Below are 16213 nucleotides of genomic sequence, written 5' to 3'. Positions count from 1 at the left end.
CAAATCATGGAAAAGCAAGCTTATGCTTTGGTCAAAGCAATTAAGGATTTTAGGATTTATATCCTTTATTCCCATGTCATAGCATATGTGCCAAGTCCTATTGTCAAAGACATTCTCACCCAAGAAAACTTAGAAGGCAGAAGAGGAAAATGGATAGCCAGTATCTTGGAATTTGACATTGAGATAAAACCTACAAAACTAATAAAAGGGCAAGGCTTGGCCAAATTAATGATAGAAACAAATTTTCAAGCCTTAGATATCAATCAGCTGGACAGTGAAACAGAGCTGGCGACTCCAAAGATCAATGTAGCCTTTGAACGATCCCCTTGGTACTCTGACATCTGTTATGTGTTACAAAACCTGTGTGCTCCCCCAGGACTGTCCAGAACTAAGTGTAGGTTCCTAAAAATGAAAACATCTAGATTTTGTGTGATGGATGGAAATTTACTTTGGAAAAACCATGAAGGTATATTGCTGCACTGTTTAATGGAAAATGAAACTGACAACATCATGCAAGATTTTCATGCAGGAGACTGTGGTGGACATTTGTACTGGAAATCCACCGTGGACAAAATACTGAGGGCTGGTTATTACTGGCCCGCCATGTTCTCTGATGTCAAGAAATTCACAACCTCATGCCACAAATGCCAAGTGTTTGAGGGTAAAAGACAGTTGCTGCCACTTCCCCTAAGACCCATTGCAACAGAGAGACCTTTTCAACAATGGGGTTTGGATTTCATTGGGGAAATTCATCCCTCATCTTCAGGTCAACATAGATGGATTTTGACAGCCACAGACTACTTCACCAAATGGATTGAAGCTACCCCATGCAGACAAGCAAATGACTCAGTAATCATTCAGTTTTTGGAAAACAACATACTGGCTAGGTTTGGCTGTCCTGACAAAATAATAACAGACAATGCTGCTGCTTTCAGATCCAAGAAAATGGTAAACTTCTGCCACAAATATCATATTACTTTGGGTCACTCTACTGCATACTATCCCCAAGGAAATGGCCTAGCTGAATCATCTAACAAGAGCCTGGTAAACATCATAAAAAAGGTGTTGGAAGAAAACAAAAAGAATTGGCACAAGAAACTAGTCAATGCCTTATGGGCAGATAGACTAACAACCAAAAGATCAATTGGCACCAGCCCATATGAGCTGGTTTATGGACTAGAAGCCAAATTTCCCTCATCAACAGGAGTACCTGTTATGAAGCTTCTTCAAGAAAACCAAGCCGAACCAAATGATATGCAAAGAAGGATAAATCAAATCATATGTCTGCAGCAAACTAGAGATCAGGTGTTCAGTAGAGTTCAAGGGTTACAAGAAAAATTAAAGAAGGCCTTTGACAGGAGAACCAAAGCAGAAGATTTCAATGTGGGAGACAAAGTCCTAAAGTGGGATGCAAGAAGAGAAGAAAAGGGAAAGCATGGAAAATTTGATTCCTTATGGAGGGGACCATTTGCTGTCCAAGCAGTACAAGGTAACAACACTTACTTCCTCAAAAGTCTAACTGAAGCTGACTTGGATGAAGGTCCTGTCAATGGCAGGATGCTGAAGCATTATTTTGACTATTTCCCATGAGTGCAACCTGAGGTTCCCTTGTATATATGCAGATGTACATATTATTTTCTGTTTAGATTGTAAAAATGCAGTTTTCCAAGTTATTCACCAGCAAGCAAAAGGCAAATAAAATCAGAAGTCTACCAAGAAGGGAAGCACGAAATTTGGTACTTCAAAGCAGCAAACTTTAAGGATGATATAGGCAGCAATGGAGCAAGGCAATCTGACCTGTTGTTCTTGGTCTTTCAAAAGAAACACCATCCCCATGTGGAGCCACTGTTGGATACCTATACCAATAGGTTTCATATTTCATGATGGGCTAGGGAAAGTCCAAATATGCTCTGCTTTGATTATGCAAAGATCCCATATTTCCTAGAAACACAAGGCATGTAAAAAGTTTCTCCTTGTTTCAATTTTGATGGCTTTGTTTCCATTCTGATGGATGATCCAACAGTCTAATCTGGATCATGCCTTGATTTCAATTTCCTGTTGTAGACTAGAGAAAGAAGTCTGTCCAAACTGTTTAATCTTGGCAGACAAATAGCCTAGGTAGAGAAAATAAGGTTCCCAACTACTTAATCTGGGACCTTGGAAGCAATAAGGTTAGAAGTAGATAGGAGAATAAAAGAAAAAGCCAAAGAAAAGAAAAGGCAAGTAGGGGTCTGCAAGTCCAAGTGCACCCTCCAAGAAGAAATAAAAAATGCTAGGCAAATAGTTGGGTAGGTAGTGGTGGTTGCAGAAAAAGACTACCTTCACCATTGCAGGCATGGTGACTATGATTACCAAGGCAAAGTCTATCATGTGACAAGGTGTGCATACTCATCAAGTTGCAGCAAGGACCATAACTAACCCCCCTCCTTCCCCCTTTCATTTTCATTTGCTAACATCCCTCTATGAGCTGAGATTCAGGGAGGAAGATCATGGTTTCATAATGATTCTTGTTTATCCAAAGCCACATTTCTTGTCTAAAGATCTTTTCATTTTGATCTACTCCCTAAACTAAGTAAGTTTCAAATGAACGTAGTGTTTGTTCCCCATTCACTTCCATCATCCATGCTAACACTAACTCTATTATATAGATCCCTTATATCACCTTTTCCCTAATATTACTAACACCATGGTGTATAAACCCCAAATTTTGTATAAATATCCCCCCCCTTGGCATTATAGCCATATAGTCCCATGTCAGGGATTAGATGGCACCTGGTCATCTTGATAAACCTAAGCTAAATCTCCTTTGTCCTCTGCAAATTCATTCCCTCATTTTTTGACCCCCATTTGCACATGAAAACCCCCTAAAAGCCCAATTTCTACCCTTACCCGCTTCAAAATGGCTAAAAACATCAAAAACCAACATTTTTCTCTTATCCTAAGTCTAAAGGGTGGGTCTATTTTCAACAAAAATCATGAAAACCCACTCTTCCAAAGTTTCCGCCACTGCACAGATCCCCAGGACAATATTAAAATAGGCATCTGCCTTTCCCCGTACTTGGTTATCGCTTCACCTTCCCGATGACCGTCCGATCAAGCAACTCCAGATCCGACGGCCCTTATCGCATCGGACCCCTTCCGACGTCCGATCATTAACTGTACTATCCCCCTGTCGCGTCAAGCTCCCGATAACCGTTAGATCTTGCTCCTCCAGATCCGACGGCCACTACAGCATCGGAGCCGATCCGCTGCCCAAACGATATCTCCCGACGGCCGTATTTTGGCTACGTCATGCGGCAGCCACGCGTCCACTCCACAGCCCATCGGAGGTACCACTGACGCATACCGCCACCGTACCGTAGGCGGTGCGATATGAAACCGCCCCGGTTTCCGGTTTTATCATTCCCGCTTGTATTACCTCACCGCCACGTCACTGCTTCGTCACCCCACGTCACCCCAGGTACGCCGTCGCATCATTTCTCCGCTCAACCACTGGTCCACTTATCCTGCCATCTCACTGTCCCCGTGGACCAACTAGAGGCCGCCACCTGGCCAGATGATGTCCTGCTGACGTCATCCGACCCTGACCCCACCGGTGACGTCATGCTGACGTCAGCGCGAAAACGCGCCAAAATCACCAAAAGTTATATTTATGCCAAAAATCGTGTTTTTTGCTATTTCTGGGCGCAAGCTTTGTTGTTTGTTCTGCATGTAAATTCACGTCCAAACCTGCACCAGCCGTGGAAAAGACTTCCGGACCGCTAGAACGTCCATCCCTCAAAGTGCTAGCAAGTTCTAACCGGCCAGATTCTACAGGTACTTCTCATTTGCACTCTAAAGCTCCATTTTCACTGAATTTCGGGTATAACTAGTAACAGACCTCCAAACTCAAAATTCACCATTAAAGGACCACTGAACTAGCATTCAGACCAAACCAGAGCTGCCACTACACGCTTATAGGGCCACATTGGGCAAGTTGAACGTAACTTATTACTGGTTCGCGCAATCGTGAACCAGTCACCTGCAAGAAGCTAATTTGCCTCAAAAACAAACTCTGCTCAGGTCTGCAACTCACCTATTAACTCAAAAGCAGCGTTTCAATCGCTACAACCTTTCCCATTCACTCTTTGTCCTCAGAAATTCTCATTTTCCTCAGAAAAAGCGCTGTTTGTGTTACTCTGCATAGTAACACCAGTCCTTGAAAAAACAGAATCCTAAGAAGAACCATGGATCCCCCTGTGGCTCCTATAGCCCTCAATATAGCTCCTCTGAATGCCCCTCACAAAGCATTGTGCTGGAAAGCATTAGCTGACTTGGACTATAACATATCAGAAGAAATGCTAAGTAGGAGCAGGTTTCATCTCCAAATACTAAATTAAATTAAAATCAAACATCAGAATGGGACAGACATCTTGGGAATTTGGGATTCCTCTCTCCCAATCTTCAAGCTACCACAGGTCAACCAATTCCCAGAACTCATCCACTTATGTGCTGAGTATTATGATGCATCCCAGAGGGCAGTGCTTGATTCTTCAGGCGCAATTCTGTTTCTTATTACCCCTGAAGCCATCAGGGAGATGCTGCAGTTCAAAACAAATAAGAAGTTGGTCCCTCTATCACTAGCTGATTTGATAATAGGGGGAGCCAGAATGACAGAGGCCCAGATTACAACGCTCAACCAGTTATTCATCAAAGCTGACACTCTACAAACTCCTCCCATCAACTCTGTCTACCTCAACCAATTGGGCCTGGACCTTGTTGACATGATCAGTCCCATCCTGGGATATGATTCAGTGGAATATGTGGATGAAACGGTTATGCAAATAATGCTCATGTTTGCTCCAGGAAGAAAACCAGTCTGCTATGACTATGCCACATACATCTTTGACAAGATGCATGAGCAGCTGATGAACCTGTCAAGAGATAGGGTATTTAAATACACTTCCTACATATATCATTTGCTTCTATACTTCCAGCATGAGAAGTTCTCCTTCCCAATGAAAAGAGAAGATGCACAGGGAAATTTGAGATCGGTGGTGTACTGGACATCTGCTTTCCACCTCACTTTCTATTCTCCATACACCTACTGTGAGTTCATTGATCACTTCATTCATCCAGCCATGACTCTACTTTTGGGCTCACCTCCTCCCAGATTGACAGATGAGATGCAAAGACTCCTGCATTTATCAAAAGCATACATCATTGGGGATTGGTACTTCTACCAACACCACACCGTTATCAGAATATATGGGTGTGAGTTGCCCCCATTTAGACTACCCAGATTTGTGCCTATGAGACTACTGGCCTTAGAATACTTCAGGTAGTTTGGCTTTGTGGATGTGTTCCACTTTTCAGGCAAAGGTAAGAAGGCACAACTAAAGGTCAAAAGTCAACTTGGCCATCTCCTTTATAACGAAAGGGAGGAAGGGTGGAAGGAAGCAGATAGAATACTTGGGGGCCTTGGTCTCAAATATAGCTTCCTATGGAAACCTTATGACCCTAACAACTTCATTACCATGAGGAGGCTTAAATACAAGTTGTCTGCTTATGATCATTGCAGCCTTCCTCACATAGAAAAACATGCCAATCAAAGTAAATGGAGGAGAGGGACTTTAGAAGAAGCTGTTACTCAAGAAGAGCTTAATCAAAGAGCTCTAAGAAACCTAGAGAAAATGGCTGACCTTGAGTTTTATTCACAGGTCAGCTCACTGCCGAGCACACAAATTGGAGCAGCAGCATCCTCGTCAACCGCCCAACAGCAAGCTACAAGAGTTGCTGGAAATATATCAGAGAAGGGAAAAGAACAGGTGATGGAGATAGAGCCAGAGCAGTGAGAGAAAGAACAGGCAGAGCAGCAGCAACAACAAAAACAACAACAGCAGCAAGGAGAAGGGCAATCTGAAACACAGCAGCCCTTACAGCAAGAAAGAGTGGTAGATGCCCCAATTACCACTGAGCAGCAGGCCCAAAATGTAGAACACTCAAGGCCTGAAAACATTACTGATACCTCGGTCCTTCAAACTCCACAGAAGGAGGACCTAAGTAGAAAAAGGGACAGAGAAACACCCATGACTTCATCCATCAACCAAGGGGAGAAGAGACAGAGATTAAATGACTTCTCAGAGGATGATGAGGCAATTAGACAAGCAATGGGTATGGGCCCACCCAGCAGGGAAGCCTCGGTCAGTTCCTTCCACCAAGAACAAGATAGAATCATGGGAGGGGAGGTCACTTCCTCCAGCCAGCAGAGGGAAGGAGAGGTAGGCATCAAACAGCAGTTTATAGACATCAAAAGAAGGAGTGAACCCATGAAAATCAAATTATACAACCATTTGTTGAAAATGCCTCCCTCCAACCAACAAAGATTAATGGCTGCCTTTGATGTGGATGAAGGCAAGTTGACTATGAGTCACTTCATACCCACCGCACTCCAGCCACAATGTACTGCAGATTATCTCAGGACCAATCTAGAAGTCCTGGCCAAGGACATCCACCCAATGGATAAAATTGAGCTGCACAAGCAAACTGGTGAAATGGTGTATGCCTCCTTGGTAGACAAAACATTGGAGAATTACAAATTAACAAGCAGCCTCAATGCTACAGCCTCTCAACTAGAATTGGAGAGGGCTTCATCTCAGGCCAAAGACAACAGGATAAAATCCCTAGAGGACATCATCGTGGAAATTGGGCATAACCCCAATGACATCAAAGGGATACAGGAGATCTTGAAACTAAGGGATGCTGACATGGCTGCATTAAGGAAAAAAGTCAAGCTCCCAGCTACCATTCACCCCCAAACAGATGAGGTAGCCCAACAAAGGATGGAAAAGGATGCCACAGATCTGCTAATATCTATATATAAGCAGCTCCTGCAGACACAAGAGAAATTAGGAGAGTCTGAGGCTACTCAAGCGGCCTTACAAGCAGCACTAAAGCAAAGACAAGAGGGTCAGACTTCTCAGCCTCCTCCTCAAGTTATCAATCTTGAGGATGTTGCTCCTACCACTGTGCCTCCACCTCAACAAACTGAACAAACAGCTACATCCACTTCAGCAGCACCTACAAGTACAGAACAGGCACATAGCCTAGACATGCAGAAATTAAAGAATGAAATACAAATCTTGGAAGCTCAGATGACAGAGCTGCATGAAACCAGAGATAAGCTGGCCAAGGTCAATGAAAGGCATGAAAAGACAAAAAGAGAGGTGGGAGAAAAGGCCAAGGAAATCAAAGCCCTTAAAGATAGGATCAAGGAGCTTGAGAATGAGCTCAAGCTAGATAAAATCATATCTGAGATCAGAGCAATGATATGGTCCAATATTGGCCAATCCATCACTAACCAATGGCCATATATCGAGACAATCCATGAGCAACTAGAGCTCATCCCAAAGGCACAGAAGGAAATCCGAACATCAAGGGCCTTATTAGGAAATATGCCTGAAGTTGCTACAAGAATGATCAATGTGCTTAACCACAAAACAAGTTCTCAGTTAGCCACCATTGGAATCAAAAATAGAACTGAGACTATTCAAATGATCAAGAGGGTTCTTACTCTTAGAAATCTGGTGCAGACATTGGACAGAAGAACCCAGGATATGCAGACAGAGGCAAATAGGTTCATGGAGAAATTTCAGGTATTGCAGAGTAGAGGACTCCCTAGCTTACTGAACAGCGGAGGGAAATTATTCACCCATGAACAGTATGCTAAAAGAGTAAATGTTTTTGCCTCAGCACAGATCAATGAGAAGGCCAGCACTTCAGAAGACACAGGGCCTATTACAGGACAGGTTTTCTATAGTAAGATAGAAAATCTATTTTTTATAATGAATGAAATTAATCACTTGTTTGATGTGGCCCCAAATTTTTTCAAATATACAGAAGCTGAAGAGACAATGGAGGCCATCCTCAGGCATCAGCTCCCTACACAGGAATGGTGGACAGATGCAATACAGAGAATTTTGTAATCAGTAAGGCATTCACCAAATTTCTGTTTTATTACAAATTTTTATAAAAAGCACAGTTCAGCAAAGTCAGCATGCAGCATAAATCAAAGCTGAGCCAACTCAGCGGATGTAGCGGCCAACAAAGCAGAAATAGAAGACCACAGCTGGAAAACCCGAGAATGCACTGCGCAGCCAAAAGTAAATGCGTATTTCTAGAATTAAAACAGAGTAATGCCACCGACTCAGTGACTCTCAAAAGTCAAAACAATCCTCTGACAGACATAAAGAGCATTTACGCTGCATTCAAAATTGTAATAACTCCTTGCCTACTTTCTGAACGTAATAATGAAGATACTTTCTCTCTCAGATGACTCAATGCCTGAGATATTTTGTATACGCATTTCTATAAAGTCCCCTTCGCATAAGATTGCAAGGGTTGTTGTTGATTTCTCCTTAAGAAGTTCTTATGCTGTAATCCTTTCAGAAGTTAATAGAGAAAGCAATGGGATTTCTCGGATTTCTGAGGTGTTGGATGCGTTCTGGTGTCTGTTGATAACTGCTGGATCCCTGTGTATTTCACCATACAATAAGTCTCTGTATCTCTCGATGTTAATTATTTGTTTTGTTAAAATCCATATATGTTATCTGTTTTCAATACTAAGCAACAAGGAAAAAGAATGGCTATCAGGATTTATTCACTGAGTACCCTGAGTTCAATCTGTGTTGTTTATCAATGTTTTCTTCAGCTGTAATCTAGATAAGTGTAATTCTTAATTGCTGCACTTTCAGAATACATCTATCACAGTGACCGTTGTCACAGGAATTCAAGTTTTGCTCCTGTCCAGTGTGCTCACCTTCACCCACCAGCTTAATAGAAAATTCTTAATTGCTTTCTATTGGTTGACATACATCACCATTTGATCTAGTTTTGTTTGTCTAAAATACACAATAGGCCCTGCAGTTTGAATGCCACCAATCCAGCGTATCAGATCATTTCACAACTCCAGACTCCATTGCCCAATGGTATTATACTATCTAAACACTCCATCATAAGACCTGAAAGAAATCCTTCAACCAAAACATAAACCAAAACCTGAGCATAATAGCTAGCCTAAAACACCATCATAAACAGAGACAAATCATAAAGAGAGAGCCCTCTCTGGTTGCAGTTAGGCTAGGAACTGTAACCCAAAGATTGGTTAGTGGTTACCCCGGCCGTATTCCCTTGGGAGTCATAGGGAACAACCTGGGTGTTAACAATTTAAACCATGAATATTTCATAGTTTAAATATTTCCTTCTGTGCCTATCATCAAGCTTATACTTCTCTTTAAGGTCTTATATAATATTTAATCCATGGTTTGTATTGTACATTTACTTTAGTGAAACACCATGGAAATTACTCATTTCATTTAGTTATTTAAACAAGGGTATTTAGCCCTTTCACAATTCACTTCTCTCTCTCTCACACACACACAAAGATACATATGTGTTCCTCTCCATGATACATATTTGATACGCCTTATATTCCAATGTTGACATTATAATTGTAATATTAGTATTGTAACGTGGTGATTTGAACTAGGCTTTGTCAAACCTTATGTTGTTATGTAATGCGATCGTACCATAGGAACTCTTGATTGCTATTCAATATTATTTTTATTTAATACAAATCACTACATCGTTTGAGACTGGAGTGTGGACCAACTTTGGTTATGTGGAGTCATTCAATTGTTCCAACAAGCAGTAGCCCACATTGCTTCACATGAATACATGCATTCACACGAGGTCTTCTAATAAACGACAATGCCTTTATCTTTTTGATCCAATGATGATTATCATTAGGGTTTGGGTTTTGGTCTTATCAAAATTTCCTTCGCTTGTTCATTCAATCATTTTTCCATGGTAATTTGACAAATCTTTGCTCAGATCTACAACTAATTTTTTCACAATGCACCATGTTTTGTTAAATTCAGTTTAATGGTATTTTACTCTCTTCCAAAGCCATTCTATTCACTGTTTATGGGGTTATATTGCATACTCTGTTATGTGATAGGTAAGTTGTATAATATTACATTTTAATTAAGGTTTTCCATTTTTACTTCATCAATCATATATATTTTGTAACTAATTCTTCACTGGTTGTAATTTATGTTTATAAGGTTGATATCGAGATTAGATGGGTTCTTCTCTATCTATGTCGCTAGTGAAATGTCATTTACTACTCGATTTCTTTATAGTTCTTCCATGTAACTTGTTACAAAGGTTCTCTCTCCCTATTCTAGTTTTCTTTAGGTAAGTTCTTCTATATGTGTGTGTGTCTATTTATTGTTTCCTATATATATAACCTCTATGGTCTGTTATTTGACCAATATTTTTATCTTAATATCCATTTCATTAGAGTGCAGGTTCCCATGAAGCTATAATGTGACTCCCTTCTTCTCTTGGTGGAAATGTGCTCTCAACATATACACATATAGAGGTTCACACATAAATAAATGATTTATCCTTATTTCCATCTAAAGGAATTTTGGAATCTTTGTGCATATTTCTTAGTAAATTCTGAATGATTTACACAGTAGGTTGTTGAAAATTGAAACCATAAACCAAATTTCATAGTTTGGTTCATTCTCAGTTGAAGGCTTCAACTATTTTATTTTTACCTAGCCATCAATGGTCAACCATGTCGTGGCATAAATTTTGTTATACAAAGATTATTTATTAATTAGGGTTTCAACCCTATAATAATACATATGCCTTGAATATCTCTTTTCATTAATTTTAAATTTTATGGTTGTCGATTGCTCTATTATTTATCAATTTTGGGGTTTCCAAAATCAAAACCCTAACTTGTTAAGGCCTTTTTAGCCATTAGAAATCCTTGGATTAAATCTATAGATTATGGGCGTATTTATAAAAGTTTTATTTAGTTGATTTCATTGCATAAAAATTATATTCCTTCATAGGGTTTAAATCCCTTTGCTAAACTTTGTTAATATGGTTTTTATTTTTAATTGCAACCAGTTTAATCACAATTTGTGATTTTTTTCAAAGACAACACAGGTTCTCAAGCATAATTATTCCTTCAGGTAATTTGGGAATTTAGGCATTTACTTGTTCCTTTAGTCAGAATTTATTCCCTTATTTTATTACTAGGCCTTACTTAAAATTTGATTTCCTTGACATTCATAGGCTTAATAGAACTTTGGAAAATTTTGAAAGTTTTTCCTTTGTAACTATATTGTGGAGCTTTCTAGTACATAAAGAATTCTCAAATATTCCTCTTTAGGATGGGTGTCCCTACACTCCTAATTGTTACTTATTATTGTGCTTGACTCTTTTGATGAAGACAAGACATTAGGGTTCTATTTCTTTGAATTTAGTCACCATGAATACTTTGGAGAATGTTTCTTAAGAGAAAATTTATATTTTAAAGGAACTTATGTCTTACATCTAACTGTGAAAAGAATGACCATGACTGAAAGCCTTTAGTCAGAGGTTATTACTTATTTTCACTTTGGTCCTCTCGACTACCATTGGAAATCAGATGTATATTATTTTATAAGTACATAATGCATGTTATTCATTTATATTCTTGCTATTAAAATATTGTTACATAAATTTTTAATTTATATCTTCAACTACTATTGTAAGAAAAATGTATTTTTTAATGATCTATTTCCTTGTTTTGGGTTAATAGCATTGGAAAATAAGTTTGGAGCTATAATTCTCCTCCCAGCCTTGACTCCTCCTCCTGAATGAGTCCCCTTAAGTTCTAATGGACTAAGACTAGTATGAAACTTCAGTTGTCCTCTTTTCCCCTTCTTTTCCACAACGTCTCCTCCAGTGTAGTTGTGCACCACATGATTCTCACTACAATATAGTTAAATAATACGCTTTTCTCAATATTATGTTGGTAGTTGGTAACTACGTCCTCGCCAATCCCTTAGGTGGAAAATAGTTACCTGCTCATTAATGAGCTCCACTTCCCCAACTTCCTATGATAGTGTCATATATTTTTGGGGAAGTTATTGATCAATAATTTATCAATCATTAGGTATTATAATCCTCAAATTAGATGCCTAGGTATTACATTCAAGAGTTAGTAAAATTAACCACTAAACTGTAGTCCATAGTTTTCTCTTTAGCCATTTGTAGCATTAGAATTATCTTCCATATTTTATTTATTAATAACTTAACAAAATAGATTTACATTAAGTAACTTAGTAGTAACACAATATTGATATACCAATTTCAATTAAGTGTTAAAATATGAACCTCAAGTACACGTAACACATACACAATATTCACAAATAAAAAATTAAGTCAGGGGATAACATAACATCTTTCTCCATTCTCTTGGGGCTTTCACCTCAACCCTTAACACGAACATTAATATTCATCTCCTTATGTCTGAGCTTCTCCATGCTCATGTGAACTACAAACAATTTCCAAAAGACACCTCTTCGAGCTTCTCTCTTATTGCTTAGCCTTATGGTATCACGGGTTCACCTCCTCTAGAACCTCTCAAGCTTCCTCTGCTCCTCTGGCTATTACACTCTACACACTTCTTGAAAACTTCACTTGTCCTATCCACCTTTCTTTGAGGACTTCCTTTGTACTTTGTTCTCTTCCAATCTCAGTTGGAACAACTTCTCTTTATGAAAGCTATCTGTTGCAAGGTATCTCTACCACTCTATGTTCTAGTTCTCTTCATCCTATTCCTACCTACAATTATCAACTTTGTTACTAGGTTAAAATAAAGTCATAAGACTAGGTTTACATTTTATGTCTTCTCAACATAGAGATCTAAAAATATCTTGAATCCCTTGCCTAGAATCTCTCTCAAGCCTTTCTACCACTAAACACTACTGTCTCTACTAATTGCAATTATCCTTGGAGTATTTAGCATCTTCCCTTTTCTAGAAGTGCTTACTGTCAAGATTCTTTTGTTCTATTAATAATGAGGAGTTGGGCATAATTTATTATTTTTGTTTGCTACATACTAGGCATCGTTCCAGTAATTTAATACCCTGGAATTGAATATTAGTGAAATTCATGATTGACTTTGGGTTGGGAACACTTATAATATTTAACTCGTCAAATCTCCATTTACTTTTTGTCAACATAGTATTTCCCTTCAACAATGATTTTCCACTTGAATGTTAACAAAAATTTGATGTCGTAGCTCCAATTCTTGTTGGAATGATCTCAACTTATAACATGAATTGTAAACAATGTTCAACATAACAATATTTTCCTATGGTTCTACAAGCATTCCAACATCATTTTTTTTAAAGGTTTACAAAAAAACCCAAAAATTCCGAAACTTTCCAAAAATAAATTAAATATTAAATTTGCAAGATGGCCCAATGAATTTCTTCTTGGTCTTCAAAGTGACATGGATTCTCTAAGAAATTGAGTGCCCAATACTTTCACAAATCGAGAATTTTGATTGATGAAATTAAACACTAATATCTTAACCCTCTTACCTCTTAACAATGTTTCTCATTTCCAACATATTTTTTGGAACTTGGGTAATGCCAACTCCTCAAATTTTAATTCACCACTTGGATTTGCTACAAAAAAAATTCAATTCATGCCATTTAAAATAGACATAGACAGTTACCACAAAGAACTAATTTTTCACCAATGCCAATAAATTATCCTCGAATTGAATTGTTTCTTTAAAAATTGTCACCTTGACATTCTGCAATCTGTGTGAGTCCATTACCACTCATACTTTCCTCCTTTGCAAGTCTAAAGCCTCAGTTCTTCATATCAGGCCTTGAAAGTAAGAGAAAAGACCTAAAAGTCTCTAAAACTCTGGTTCCGCACTTTCTCTTAGTCTTCCCTATGGTCCCGCACCTAATGGTCATGTCCCCTATGCACATGACCGCTCTGTCCTTGTGTTATGGGTGCGAACCCCTGTAAAAGTTAAAAAGGTGTGAGTACATTCTAAAAAACTCACTTTCAGTCATTTCTAGAAGCTTCTGGAAGGAATCTTGAGGTGGCAAGTTCGCTCTCTTAAGGTTCATGCACTCCATACCTTAAGGAGCTAACCCCTTGATGTGAGGAGCTTATCCCTTTGAAGGAGGATTCTATCCCTTCATAGATGGACCTGTAACATCCTCCAATGCACTATAAAATGAAGCATTGGGCTAGTTACTGAGGAGGTTGAAAGCTAAATATTTTTGAGGTGAAATGTTGTTGGAACTTAGTCTTCTTAGTTGATCTTTTATGAGGAGAGATTACATACCTATAAGATCTCATTTAGAAGAGTGCAAGGCTTGTCAAAGTAAAGGAAATTCCTATTTCTAACCCCAGGAAGAGCTTGTTCAACATCAAGGCTGAAAAGGTTGTAAGGTTCTACTTCAAAGTTAATACAAATAAGTTTGTTTTTCTCAATAAGCTGCTCATTGATGGTTTATTTTATGGATTCCTTGATCACCATAATAGACATGATTTATGATATTTCCTAACCAAGTTCTATTTGATGTTTGCTTATTTGTGATTGCAGGTCTTTAAGGATAACTCTTTTAGACAATCGAGGGATGACTACAACAAACAAGCATTAGATCTAAGGTAGGATTGTAACACCTCTATACTCTTTATTTGTAAATTGTATATGTTTAGAGAAAGATAGATTTGTTTGTCTGTTTGTTGCTAGATTATCTTATGATACTAGGGAGATCGGTCTTCTCTGTGAGAACAATTTATCCAGCCAACAAATTGGCGACTCCACTGGGGAAATGAATTTGGTTTTTGGTTTTCCTTTGTTTTGACTTGAGAAAGTGTTTTCATTTCTGGTTTTTGATTGATGTATACTGGTTTGGGTAGTTTTTAAATCTGGGAGTATTTTTTGTTTTTTTCAAGGTTTTCATGGGACCAAACTTTCTTTTCACAGACAGTGCGGGCATCTCCGCACTTTTCCTTTAGTAAACATAGTGGGACTGCACCTGTTACTTCTACAGCCTATGGACCCTGTAAATTTTTTTGAAAAACCTAAAATACCTTTTTCCAGTTAGGTTTAGCTTTGATTTAGAATCTTAAGGTCTACCCAGATCTGTGTTTTTCCTGTCAAAAACCTCTTGTGAGTAAGTTCCGATAGTATTTTTGTTTTAGATGATTTTCTAGAATTTTGCATGCTTGGAGTGATTTTCACTTGGTCTCTGTAGTGACTCAAAGATCAGAAGCTTGAGAAACCTTAGATTACCCTGGTGTCTTTTTGTCTTCTTGATGAGTCTGACTTGGTTGTGAAATCTATCCTTTGTGATAAATAGATTCATTTTTCTCGTTGCAAATCTTTGAACAAACTTTGTTATATGTTTTTGAATTTTATTTTTACAAAAGAAAACATGTCTGGATGTTTTTTGATTGGTTTGTTATTCTGAACAAATGAATCCTAAGTTTATTGAACAACTAAGTAAAACATTCTCAAAAAGAATTGAATCATTCATTTATTTATATTTTAAATTTTTTAGATCTCAAAATTAGTTTTTGTAGTTTTGAGTGCTTTTCTAGAACTTGTAGATCTCTTTTGAAAGGAAAATTATTTTTCTTGTAGTTTCAAGTTTTGAAAAAGGAAAGGGATTTATTGTGAGCATTAATTATTAGTCTTGTTAGGAGTTCTTATTGAAAAAGACAAAAATATTTTCTTTTCATTCTCATGTTGAAAGAAAGATTTGTTTCTTAAAGAATTGCATTCTCGAACTCTTTCTTTTAGCTAGAATTTCATTGAAAGAAAAATGAATTGCTTATCATTTTAGGTGCATCTTTTAGCGTTTGGAGTCAAGTCTTCACACCATCAAAGTTTCATTTCCATACCTATCTACTTAAGGAACAATACATAAAAGAAACGCTTAATTAAAACTGATCTAGTAATCTTTTTTATTTCTAGGGCTCTTATCACCAATATAGCTTAGGCTACTATCTTGGAGTAGGGAGTAATTAACTCTCCAAGATAGTTAAAACAAACAAGTAGATACATCTTGCAGTAGGAAATAAATCCAATTGTAATTGATACATTCTGGGAAGCTTCTCTTAAAGGAGTCAATCATGAGATCATGTCAGAGCCTTTGAGACAATCAAGTCCGTTTCATTGGGAAAGATAGAATATTTGTGCGTATTATAAATGGTAAACCTTGGATTAACCATTATCGAGGAGCTTGGGGTCACTTATTGGTAAACCTCGAATTGACCATCTCGAGGAGCCTTCAAGGGGATTGAGCTTTGTTACTCTGCCCTTGCGCGTAGATCGGATCATAGATTG

The sequence above is a fragment of the Pinus tabuliformis genome, chromosome 5_2, assembly GCF_031772625.1.
Source record: "Pinus tabuliformis cultivar Carrire ecotype Pingquan chromosome 5_2, CPIR1, whole genome shotgun sequence".
Taxonomy (NCBI): domain Eukaryota; kingdom Viridiplantae; phylum Streptophyta; class Pinopsida; order Pinales; family Pinaceae; genus Pinus; species Pinus tabuliformis.
The sequence above is the reverse complement of the archived record's forward strand: the minus strand, read 5'-3'. Positions refer to the sequence as shown.